The sequence below is a fragment of the Oryzias latipes genome, chromosome 18 (genome assembly GCF_002234675.1).
Source record: "Oryzias latipes chromosome 18, ASM223467v1".
Classification (NCBI taxonomy): Eukaryota; Metazoa; Chordata; class Actinopteri; order Beloniformes; family Adrianichthyidae; genus Oryzias; species Oryzias latipes.
Genome location: NC_019876.2, coordinates 8420201 through 8430886, shown reverse-complemented (window position 1 = coordinate 8430886; position 10686 = coordinate 8420201). Strand labels below are relative to the sequence as shown.

General features: G+C 38.0%; 1 protein-coding gene across 6 annotated transcripts in view; it reads left to right on the top strand.

Annotated features, from left to right (window-relative positions):
• Window positions 1-212: 212 nt before the first annotated feature.
• The window catches only part of elavl2 (ELAV like RNA binding protein 2), a 34722-nt gene continuing 24248 nt past the window's right edge, over window positions 213-10686 (top strand). For 2 of the 6 annotated variants that reach the window (XM_023966213.1, XM_011487340.3), the window contains exon 1: window positions 217-699. The gene's annotated coding sequence lies outside the window, so the exon portion shown is untranslated. Of the gene's footprint in view, window positions 700-1593; window positions 1718-10686 lie in introns of those variants that run through there. The other 4 variants (XM_011487342.3, XM_004079664.4, XM_020711560.2 and 1 more) reach the window with 3 other exon arrangements.

Genomic DNA, 10686 nt, shown 5'->3' with positions numbered 1-10686 from the left:
AAGGGCTTCTTTGGGTAAAAAAAAAAAAACGCTCGGTCGCTTTTGATTGACAGCCAAATTTGACGAATCGCGTTTGCGTGTTTTGTCCCTCCCCCCCCCCAAAAGACGAGCCAATGGCGTCGCAGAGCCCCGGCGAGCATAAGCGGGGGGGACGGAGCCACTCCGCGTATACTTCCGCGTCAGTCAGTGCGCGCGCCGTGTGTAGGCTGAATGGGGATGAAACGCCGAGTGCGGAGAGGTATAGGCACGCTGTGATACGGCCCTATATAAATTCGCCGGCAGGACTACCTTCTTTTAAAGACAACCTCCTCGCCGCTTTGCTTTCCTCTCAGTGATGTCGCATATTTGTGTGGCGCACCTGTAAAGAGCGAGACAGGCAGAAGCCGGGTGTTTTTTTTTTTCCTCCCAATGATTTGATTCCTTTTTTTGTCTCTCTTTTCTTCTGTTGTGTTTTTTTTTCTTTTCGTTTCATGCATTTGATCAAAAGAAACTCCATTGTCTGTGTTTTTCATTTAATAAATATTTAATTTCCTCATTTTATCTTGTTTGTGTTGGCTTTTATGTTTCCAAGTTTGAACTGACGGAGCGGAATCCGTCATTTTACAGTGTTTTCATTCAGAGATTTGTCCTTTTTTTTATTCCCCCTCCCCTCTTTTTTGTGCACAAAAAGGACGTCCCTAACTTTCAATTGTAGAAACGGTAAGAGTATTTTTTTGTATTTTTTGTACATATTTTTTTTTTAATTTTTTAAGTCGATTGTTTGAGTGCGAACAGATGATGCAGATCCCTGTGCAGTCGCCCCATCTTCTTGCATGCAGATGCAATGGGGTGGTGGTGGGGGGCCATAAGGGGAGAGTCACCGTGCTGCATTCGCTGATCTTCAACTCTTGAACTGCCGTGACTTGCAGGACTTGCACGTGGGCTTTCCAGACGTGGACTGACGCATTGTCCCTCTCGCGTAGGCGAATTTAGGCCTGGATTATTATGATTATTGATTTTTCTTTTTCTTCAAACGATCTTGTTGGGAATTGTGCATATTTGACTAAAATCCTGGATTTAGACGTATAATCGCAATCAAAATCAAATATGTTCACAGTGAAAGTGCAATTTTCTCTTCCTTTTTTCAAAACAAAACAAAAAATGTAAAATTGTTGTGCAATAATATTTACTTTTCAGGTTTTTAACAAACAACAGAAACTGCATCCATGCTTGCTAAAGTATGATCGGTATTGCTGTCAAGTGCCTCCCTATATAGGTTAGAGCAGGGGGAGCCTTTGATGTGCTTTTTGTTTCAATGCAATACCTGGAATACTGGAATCCTCCCTTTACATAGTCCGGATGTGCTCTTTTATTTTGAAATAATTGACTTTTCTAATCTTCAAAGTGAGTCTAATTAAATAAAAAGCAGAAAAATACACGGCGTTTAGCTTAAAATTTCGTTACATTTTCCTATTACAACTGAAAAAACATTAGTAACGTGTTAATCTTTGAATTTTCATTAAAATACGTAGCACCTGCAGCAAATCAATTGGTATGGCTGAATTTCCGGGTAGGCGCGTGCTCTTCGCTGATTGGCTGAGGCTCTGATTAGTTTATTTAGCTGGGCAGCTTTCCCGCCTCCGCCCCCTTTCCGCTGCGCCAAGACCGGCAACCAAAAAGTTGATGTCTGCAGACTCTACTTCATTAAATACCCACTACGCCGACCCAACACCTCCAGGTAAGACATGTCTGAAGACGTTGGGTGAAGTTTTACCGCGTGGAAACAGTGAACGACGTCGAAGAAACTCCTCGAAAGCGAGTCGAGCCACGGAAGCTAGCAGTCCAACGGATGATGACCTAGCTTAAATGTTTTCATGTTTGCCTCGTAGCGTGCTGCTGTATTCGGGCGGTAAAGCGATTATTTGACACTTTTAGTCTATTTTAAAACCTTTGCATATATTGGTAGCGTAATATTTGTGTCCTCCAAGTTGAGGAAGTAGTTTTTAAGGCTACCATGTCCTGCTCGGCTAAACAACGCCGCTTTGTGGCGCAACGGAAACACGACATGATGGAGTTGCACAAAGCATAACGAAAAAATATATAAATTCAGTTAAGGTGTCGAAAAGTCGTAAAACTAGGTGAATAAGCTGCAAAAGTCAGCATGGCTGCACAGTTTGAACGCAGGAGCACAGGTGTGGCTAATTAACTAATAATCAAGCCAAGTAGTTTGGCAGAGCAGATGAATTGAAATGAGGGCAAATAGTTTTTTCCTTTTTAAAAAAACACGTTTCATTAATTTAAGCCATAATATTCATTCCCCTCTCCCCCAGTTTTGTTTAAAATAACCGTACTTAAGATAAATGTAATTATTTTTTAAAGTAGTTTTTTGTCTTGAATCCTGCTTTAAATTAGTTTTATTTTAATAAACTTGCTTTAATTTATTTAAATGTGTATTACGTTACTACCTATATTTTTCAAATTTAGCTTTTTTTTAAGCAAATGGAACTCAACATGTTTGATTTCAAGCATGTTGTTTTTAAAACCAGTCTTTAAATGTTTAACCTGTTGAAGCTTAAAGCAAATTCTATAGTAATTTAATAGACGAAAATGTAAAAAAAAACATGCACAGATGCATTTCAGTAAGAGATGTGGTGCCAGCACACAAGATGATCATAAGTCATGATTCAAAAAGGCAGAAATAGAAATGTGCTTAATTATAAATAAAATGACATAAAAGTGTAAAAGGTACAACATAAGTTAGCTCAAACAATGGATCTTAAATGTTGCCACATACCTGTTAAAGCATTGAAACTCATTTGTTTCAATAGAAAAAATGTTCAATTTTCAATGTAGGCCTTTCCCTACATGGTCACAGTAGCTTTATTCTAATGAAGTGGCTGCAGATGTGGTTGCAAGCATGCCATGGATAAATGCTGCTTTCAGCCCCCCTCCCTGTTCATGCAGCATCAACAGTTTTAACAACCGCTGAGGACAAGAGATAAGTGCGCTTGTCTTTACGTTTCAGGCCCCTGCACTTGCATTTCTAAATGCAGCTTGCTGACAGCGACCGAAAATGCAGCACAGGAAGGGCCACGCATCAGTCTGTGCTGTGCAGCAGCGTGTACCGCTGTCGGGGGGAGGGGGTTGGTGTGCGCTCGGTGGCGTTAGCAGGAGGCAGCTGTCGTAGTTTGTCCTCCTTTCGTCCTCTGGCTTTGTATCATCCTCATGGTGTCGCATCCTGATCAATGTTGCAACTGACTTTGGAGGCGTTTCGAGACAGTTTGCACAAAATAGTCCTGCTTTTTACCTATGGATTTACTGCTGAAGGCAGAGGCCTCCATCTATTTGCATCGCAGCAGCTTCTATTTAAGCAGCTGCTTTTATCTGAGGCCGTTTATCAAAGCCTTCAGTGCCAATCTGTGTCTAACCTTTTGTAGTCTGGGGGTTTTAAAGCATTTTATTATATTAGTTTGCTGTAATAATTTATTTCAACAGTTTTCTGTTGAAATGCTTTATTCATCTTTTAAGTACAACCCCAGCTTCTTTTTTTTTAAGAACATAATTTTTTAATATCACAATAATTCGACGATGAAACTGTCCAAAATACTAAATTCTGAGTGTTAAATTTAGTTTTTTATTTTTACTGCAAAAATTACCAAAAAAATTTTGATCAGTTTCAATGTTAAATAACAAGATCTAATTTGTAGAGCCAAAAATATCCACAAAGCAAAGTAAATACGACGTGAAAATGTCTAAAAAAAAACCAAACAGGTGAAGCTCATCATCCACTCATAGTTCCAAAGATTCTTTCCCAGGGGTTTCACAATTATTATAACTCTTGTTTTTTGTCCCAAAAATTTAAAGACTTCTAGAAAGCTTCCATGCTGGGTTGGTGTCATTGTAAACAGTAGATGTGATTGGCAAACTAAGTGATTTCAGACTGAGATTTAAACTGATTTTCTTATATACTTAAAAAAAAAAAACTAGATTTTTACTTAACCTTTCAAATAGGTGCAATGTACTCCCAAACCCAAATTGACTGCAACAGGTAAAGTCGGTTTCCTTGCATTTGAGCTCTTTGACTTTAGAGCGATGTGACGTTTATTAAATTTTGCTCGCGTTCCCACGAGAAACCTTGTTTACATGCCGCTACCTGAGAGGGAGTGAGATTGATCTTCAGGAGTGCAGAGGTGCTGCAGCTGCTGTGAGGAAAGTGTGTTGCTGCATCTAAAAAGGGGGAAGCGGATGCTTACAGTTACATGAGTCATGTTTTCACCACCAACTAGCCAACATTACAGTCTTTCAGTTCCATCTTCCCAGAACATGTTGACAGTTTGTGCAGAAATGATCCAATCACAAGGGGGTAAAAATGCTATCTCCCCCCCCCCCCACCACCACCACCACCACCACCATATATGAGCAGTTTTATCAATGATTGTTAGCCATCAATATTTTTTTATTTCTACTTTGTCATTAAAAGGCAAATTTCTTACTTTCTTCTTTACTCTTTCAAAAGAGTGTACTTTAGTGACTAAAGATGTGGTTTTGTCACTGCATTACATGTTGTCATCGTTAAGAGAATCAGCACCTTTTGTGCCTCTGCTTTTGCTTTGTGTACCGAGTGTGTGGGTTAGCGATCGCATCTTGTTTTCAGCCGATATTCTGAACTGTTATTTGGGCTTTTAGTTTTCAAGGACAGCTTGTGCATGTCAGTGGATGCACTTAGACGTTCTTTACTCTGCAGCTTGTCACGCATACTTGGTCGATTTAATCCTCAGAGGAGTGAGGAGCAGAGATTCGTGCCTCCACGTTGAGTGCTCTGTCACATCAGTGCACGCTGATCTCGCTGTTGGCTTCATCGTCAACCTAAAAAAATGTTGTTTTTCTTTTTCTTTTGGCTCAATTTTTAAATCATTTTTGGTGAAAGTTATCTGAAGCTCATGTCCAAATTAGCTTAGATCAATTAGTTTTTTAGTTGTAAAATCTGTTTTTTACAAACGGTAGGGTGGTTGACTTCTGATCAGCTGATTGCAGGTTCGATTCACGCCTTGGCCGTTGGCGCCAGTGTTGGGCAGCGGAGCCGCCATCGGTGTGTAAATGTATAAATGTGGACTATACAGGGATTGTGACTTTAAAGTGCTTTGGCCGTTTGAGGAAGGTAGAAAAGCCTTCTTCAAACACTGTAAGCTAATGTCTCCCACTAGCTTACAGCCCTTTACAACCCCAAGCTAACAGCCGTACAGTTTTAGCGAGATGCCAGCTTAGACGAGGAAAATAAAGACATAAATCGATATGTTTATCTGCAAGTGGATGCATCAGAATGGAGTGGAGAAGGGAGACTTTGGCCCGCCCATTTCACTTGCAGCATCACTTGCTATTTAATTTATTTCATCTGCTGCTGAATCATCCTGATTGAGGTTTGGAGCTAGTAAAACATTTGGATTTATGACAAATTTCTTCTTCTGGAAGATGAGGGATTTGAGGCATAAAATTGGTGTTCTGAGTGTTAAATTGTATGGCTTTTTGTTTTTAAATTTACGCATGTATCAAGTTCCTGTCTGAAATATACCTTTGGTCTGTAGATGAAACAAAATAGTGAGCTTTAAGTCCCCCCACATTTAAATGAATTTAACAGGTTTCGTCCCACAGTTACAACTTAAGAGAGAAGCAGTTGATGTACTGCTACTATGCTAGTTCAGAGATATGGAAATCTGCATAAGAAAACATTTGGATTTGTCTTTACTAACTTTATTTTCATGATTAAGTTTTTTACTAGCTAAATGTATTTGTATTTAGTTAAAAGCTGAAATGATTATGGATGGTCATTGCACACATGACATATTTAAAGTCCACCTCAAAGGAAAAGCTGTCATACCTTTGCCTGTTTTAACAGAAAATGTCTTGTTTTGCTTCTATATTTACTGTTGGGAACAGCCAGGCAACCATTAGAATCATTTTTCTCCATGTGCTGTACCTTTTAAGGCCACCACTAAACCTTTTCTTATTTTCTACTACTACAAATTCATGTTTTAGAGTTTGTACTTCAATGGCATTAGATGTGTAACTGGAAAAATTGTTGCTCATAACTTCATTTGATGTTTAAATTTTACTCAGATGTGGTAAATATCAAATAAGTTGGGCTTGAAACAGAGTTTTGTGATCTGTCGATTTGTTTTTGTTTTACACACATCTTCTACTTTTGAAAAATACTAACCGGTCTTTGTTTTCAGAGCACCTAGTGCATGAAGGAAAATTTAAAGATTTTTTTTTTTATTTGATTTGAAATGGTTTATTTCAAGCAATCAAATAGAAATAATGCACAAAAACATTACCATCATCAGTTATACATTCATACAATAACAAATCAAACTTAGGATAATTAGACATATTAATAAATATTGCTTGAAAGGGAGTGGAGGGAAGCGAACTACCATTTTACTACATGATTTATCATTATCCGGTTCCTAGCTTTTATCAGACAGAATTAAGAATCTTGAAGTATCAATAAACCCGGAACCGGAAAAAGAGTCCCCTGTAAAATAATTCTTCCTCGTGATATCACCTTTGCTATTATATTTAGTAATGTTTTTATTAAAAATAAAGATTGTACTTTAGGTTTAATAAATTTTTTTTTCTAACGCTTTAAATGCAGCTTTGCAGATAACCAAAACTATGTGATTGAACCTGGAAGCTTGCTAAACTCTAAACGTGCATCCTCATGACAACATTGCTTGTGTTTGCTTTTACTGCAGTAAATATTAAAACCAGTGAAACTTGTATTTTAGGGAAAGTGCCATAAAACTAAGAGGGGCTGTTTTACTTAAAGTAAAAGGCAGCTTTGCTAAACTGGTAAATGGAAACACTAGGACTGTGGATCATTGATTCACGAATCAAGCTCAACGATTCACAGATCAAACCACGATTCTTACTTTTTAATATTTGTACAGTTGCATTATGTGTCTTTACTGGATGTATACAAAATGAAATCATATGAATTAAATCACCATCATTTATACTTTTTTATTTAGAACATGAGATCAGAATCAATGAAACTGATAAACACAAAGATTCATTCATCTTCTTAACCGTTTATTCCCTTTCGGGGTCACGGGGTTGCCGGAGCCTATCCCGGCCACTTGGGCGTAGGCAAGGGATGCCCTGGACTGGTCGCCAGTCTGTCGCAGGGTGGAATATCCTCAATCACACATCCACTCACTCTCACACCTATGGACAATTTAGAGTTGCCAATCAACCTATGTAGCATGTTTTTGGATGGTGGGAGGAAGCCGGAGACCCCGGAGAAAACCCACGCATGCATGGGGAGAACATGCAAACTCCACACAGAAAGGTCCCCCATTGATATTGTGTTTTTCATGTCCCCCAGCCGGGACTTGAACCGGGGGCCTTCTTGCTGTGAGGCAAGAGCGCTAACCACTGCGCCACCGTGCAGCCCTAAACACAAAGATTTAGATAAAAATAAATAGTGTTTTGTACTGTAAACAAGATTGTTTTTTTCCTTTAACCTTCTGGTTAAGTTCAACAGTAACATAAACAACATAAAAACATACATATCACTGTTGTTTTGGATCATTTAACAATAAATCCTAAAATTTTCTATACAGATTTTCCATTATCAAAGATCTTAAACAAACCCTTCACGTTCTGAAAAATTGCATATCGGTGCAAAGTCGTTGTGAAAAGCCGCTTTTCTCCATTGCACAATCAGCTGATTTGCGGTGATTAAATAAGGATTTCACTACTTTGTAATGCTGCATATCGGCGCAGGGCTGCTTTCTCCGCTTCAGAATTCGCTGCAGTTGGATTAATTGCGTCAACGGTGGAAGAGTAACTGTATTGAATGTCAAACAGTGAATATTAAAGCAATTATATCAGTAAACGGAACTTAACGTATAATTTGTTAACCAACTAAAAGCAAAACACTCGATAGTTTTACTTTGAAAATGGAAAGCTTCACTGACACTTTATTTTGAAGATTCGTATACTTACTGTGACGCTGCGCAGTTGGCTTTTTTTAGTTTATAAACTTAAAATCCAACATTATTCTGCTTTTCAGAGAAAGAAATACATTGTTTCCCAATTGTGTTTTTAGTACACTCTACTATATTTTTAAAGATTGTAAGTGCGACTGTTCGTACTCGAATTATCGGGAGCAGATTGCGCTAGCCCTAGGAATCATAGCATGTTTTTATCACTCTGTACACCTCAGCAGTGATCAGTGTTCTATTTGAAGAAATGACAATTACCTTTATGTACGGGGTTACATAATAAAAATATTGATGATTACACCAAATGGCATAAGCTCAGTGTTTTATTTTGTTTTTTTTATTCTCTTTTATTGGTTAGAAGTTGAAGGGTGATGAAAATATTCAACATATTTACTAAGAAGGCCACAATTCTCAGCTTAAAACTGAACTCTGTTATACTGTTAAATTGTAGAGAAAGTAATTCTCAAACACGTGTTGTGCTAAGTTTAAGAACAATTTATTTTAGTAAATTACACCAAGTTTGGTAATAAGTCATTGGTGCCCACACTTATTTTGGCATGTGAGCTACTTTTAAGATGAGCTCCAAAAGATCTAATATAGTATTGTAAGTCTAGTCTAAAATACTTAAGCACTAATAATTCAAAAGTTGACAATTTGTATAGCACTTTGAGCTATACAAGTTCACTTGTGAAGTACACTTCATTTTCCTCGTCTTAGCACTGTAAAATATGTTTATGTACTAGTAATTAAAAAAAACTACACAGTAAGAGTACACAAATCTTTGTAAGGAGATAGCTTTGTCGTGTGAATTATTTTTGTAGTAATACATAATTAGAACACGAGAGATTTCCAATTGCAGAAAGAATTCGCATTCAGTGTATTAAAACAAGCAACGCGCAGTGACGTATGGATCAGAGGATGTTCCGTTGGCCGTTTGGCATGTTAATCAAGTCACGTACTTCTTGGTGAGGAAGAAGATTCGTTGAAGGATTTAAAAAAAGAGAAACATTTTTTAGTTATTTATTTCTGAGTCAGTTCAAATGTTTTTCTGCATTTCTGCCCATTAAGAAATTTAAAAAGATCTTTTTGAACTTTTAGTTTTTTACTTTTGTAATACACTAATCATATATAAAACCGAAACAACAAAACAGTGACCAAAAAATTCAGGTTTGAACCAAGTGAATTGTTGCATTCCTAACGTATGTGTGTATATATGTGTGTGTATATATATATATATATATATATATATATATATATATATATATATATATATATATATATATATATATATATATATATATATATATATATATATATATATATATATATATTGCTATGCTATGGAGCGCACCTCATTACAAGCCGCACCCTCCCAATTTAATGAGGATTGATCACTTTTTACATACACAAGCCGCACTTGTATACAAGCCGCATGTTGTGACAATTTCATTGGCATGTTACTGAGACCGCGGCAATCTCAAGAGAGGGAGGAGTACAAAGTAGTTTAGACTATTTATTTGAACACACCCACATCTGCCAAAAAGCATGGACCTCACTTCAGCTAACAGCTCCCTCAATTATGGTGTGGAAATTCACACTCAGATTCCCCACTTCCCATGAGTCTTAGGGGTTTAAGGCGGGGCTAACCCCCTGTTGACCACACTGTGTAGATTGAGGATGTTTATGTGCTGAAACCGCATGCATGTTTAAGGAGGAGCATGGAGCTGCAGCGGAACGCGAGAGCAGCTCCCACCTCCTTCCGTCTGTAACACGGCAGCAATGTGGAAATAATGTGGCTCGCAGCAGACCGGCTTTTCTAAACCCGTTGGTGATGGTGGATTTTTTTCACACTGCTTTTAACGATCGCTTTTAACTTGAAAGCTGCGTCATATTGTAGAGGCGGGCATGTGCATGTTGGATCTAATGGTCCAAAGGATTGTGGCTGGGCATGGGTGTTTCTTTTACTGCACCATGACTGAAGTATCTAACAACTGAAGCTAGGTCCATGCTGTTTGGCTGCTTTAGTGTGTGTCAAAGCAATCACGCTTGTTGCTGGAAAACTGGTTATGCAGTATTATGGAACTTGAAATATTTTACAGCTGTTTCCTTGTTTGAAATATTTATGTGAAGTGTTTGAAGTTTCTATTAAATGTCGATGTCAATAGTAATCTATCAGAATGGAAAAACGTTTTCTCATGCCGTAAAGAAAAAATACAGAGTTAATGTTTTTGATCTATAGGTTATTCTGAATACTTTCCTGTTGGGTTCTATTATGTTCAACTGAGAAGTTTAGATGCCATGAGAGATATTAGAAATTAAATAGGAGGAATGGACCCTGGGATGGATTTTTGATGTTTGAAACAGCGATATATAAAGGTTCACTGTAGGGTGAAGTTGTGAAAGTTGCAGGCTGATGAAAATTAAACGAAAGCGTATAAATAACTAAAAATATTCTTATTGTTTCCCTGGGCTCACACTGGATTCAGTTCGTCTCCGGTGCAGTCACCTGAGCGGTCTAGCTACAGCAGGCGACTCAAATTGGTTACGAATGGCTGCAGTTCTGCTGCAGCCCGGGGTCTGTCCTTTTTATCGTTATCCTAATAAAAAGCATGTGCAGTATCGTAAAGGATGGGTGGTTCTGGACCTCTGTGATCAGCCTCTCGTCATCCATGGTGTTAAATGATAGATCTGATGCTCTACC